The following is a 2494-nucleotide window of genomic DNA, read 5'->3' on the forward strand; positions in this document are numbered from 1 at the left end:
TGTTGCATAATAATTTCTCATTTCACTTCATGTTCTCTATTCTTATGTTAAAATTGTGTCTAAATTTGAAGTGCATAGAAGTTTAAAAATATGATCTTTATCATGTATCTTGTTTTCCTTTTTTACTTTATTGTACATTGTGAATGAATGGCATGTGCTTATTAATATCTTTATATATATGGTTTGAATCACTCATCTATGAATCTGTATTTTTTTAATGAGTTCGTAGTATCAATTTTGTTTTACTTTCTCCTTGGCCTAATATGTGCATTTATTATTTTGAGCTTTTTTATAATTCATAGGAGTAACTAGATGTATTTTCTAATGTAAAAATATGTAACTTTAGGTTCTTTCTTAAGAACTATAAAAATTCTACTACTATGTGGTTTTAGTGCTTGCAACCTTCATTAATAAAGTTCATCTTTTCTATTTTATATAGATGGTTCGCCACGACGTCATTACATATTGGTATGAAGTAAAATCAGTTGAGACCGTCAATCCTTTCGGGGATAAAGAGGAAAGTTTCTTCAGAAGATACTGCATTGCGCGTGCCCATCGCCCAGATGTAACTCTTCCGTGCCATATCTGTCTGAAGAAGAAACCAGATGAATCACTGGTGTTTATCAAGAGCAGCAAGGTAAATTACATTATTAGAAAGTATTCTGTTATGTTAAACAGGTGAATTAATAATAGATTAGTGGCCATATTTTTTAACCTTATAAAATATGCAATCTAGTATATAACAATTAATTAATTATTTTTAACCTTGAAATAATGATGACAAATCATTAGTCTATTCATCTGTTCAACACTGGAGAACAAATGACTTAGAAATGCTAAAATATGTCTCTTATGAGCTAGTCTTAGAATGTTTGGAATGCCACATCTGGGCAAATTTTATAGAAATTTAAAACATATTGTGCTTGGATGGTTCATAGAAATATAATTATAGGAATTTGATGGAATTAAAAGAGATGAGAGATTAAGAGAGAACATGCACTGTACTTCTCAAAGGAAAAATGAAATGAGGCTTGAGCTTGGTAATATTTTGAAAATAAAATGGTGTGTAGGATAGTAATCCGTGGAAATTTGATATGCTAAAACTGTTTGTTCTAAACAATACATTTAGCAAAAAAAAAATTCTATGGTTTGGAATAGTTTAAAATTTCATCAATCCAAAGAAGCCTAAAGCGTGTTGTTTTGTAGATATAATATCACTCATTTTCATTCTTACAAATTGTGTAGCTCAAGCACCACTGTCGCCGACGTCATCCTCGTTTTGAATTTAAGTGTGAGTATACCAATTGTGACGTATACTTTGAGAATGCCGCTGACAAGGGACGGCACACGCACTATGTCCATCAGAAGTCACACGGTAAGTCATGATTATAATTGCAGTATTCTGCTTATGTTTGGTGGACTTATAATTGCACACTCATTTGTTTTATCTCTTTGCAGCTTGGTGGTGGAGCTTTTGAGGGTGCTTTTACATAAAGCGATATAAGTAATTCTAGATGTAGATACTCTTCTTGTCTAGCAAACTAAGCATGAACCAGGTACGGTGCAGAACTTCAAAATGACATGCCACTGTTGGCCTATTGCGATCAGCCATGGTGCCAAAATCCCTGCCTGCACCTTTGGCTATATTCCGCTTTCTAGTTTTTCATGGGATTGGGAATTGGTTACTAGTGAAGTAGAGCTGACCCCAGCGTCAGGAGGTAAATGACCTGTTGATTTGGCCAATGAACTGTCAACACCAAACAAAGCAGTGTGTGACGACACATTCTTCAGTTGTTCTGATACTACAAAAAAAAAAAAGTAGTATATTCCTATACTTAGTTCTGGGATGTCTTTCCAGTGCTTACATATGCTCAATCATCGCTTATGCAAAACCATGACGAAAACATAGTGTCGAGCATGCATGCTCAAGCCCATCCGCACAAAGTATGCATGTCCAAACCCATCTGCACATTTAATTTCCGTAAGTAAACTTAAGATTTCACCAGTGAAATGCTAACGGTCTAGTGCTATGCAAACAAAAACATAGCGCACCATTACAAGGAAAATCTTAGACATTGGTCAATAGAGAACTGTACCATTCAAAGTACAACATGTAATGTTTCAAAAATATATAGTCATCTGTTTCCAAGATTTAAGCACATCAAATCATATATTTAAGCACATCAACGGTTCTGATTTCTAACATGGAAAAGGAAAGAGGGCAAGAAATTCCACTTAAAATCAGTCCTGCAACAGCATAATCAGAAGCAATTTTGTGAGGTCATCTCCATTGCGTCCTCTAAGAACTTTCAGGCATCCATATATGCACAGAAGAAAATTCACCAATTGCAGTTTTAGATGCAAGCATATGTAATCACTCTGTTTTCTACGGCCCATGTAGATCCAATTACGATCCTCTGCCATCCTGCCAGTTAAATAAAACCATTAAACATTAGAAAGTCCAGCATAAAAAAATTTAGGAGCTGTTGGTTTT

At 34.4% G+C, this 2494-nt stretch overlaps 1 long non-coding RNA gene across 1 annotated transcript; it reads left to right on the forward strand.

The window, feature by feature from the left end:
- The first annotated feature begins 556 nt into the window (after positions 1–556).
- On the forward strand, positions 557–1771 carry LOC121055115. The gene is made up of 3 exons (XR_005812301.1): positions 557–637; positions 1246–1375; positions 1459–1771. It is a non-coding gene; the product is annotated as an uncharacterized LOC121055115 (long non-coding RNA).
- The last annotated feature ends 723 nt before the right edge of the window (positions 1772–2494 follow it).

Source organism: Oryza brachyantha, chromosome 8 (genome assembly GCF_000231095.2).
Source record: "Oryza brachyantha chromosome 8, ObraRS2, whole genome shotgun sequence".
Taxonomy (NCBI): Eukaryota; Viridiplantae; Streptophyta; class Magnoliopsida; order Poales; family Poaceae; genus Oryza; species Oryza brachyantha.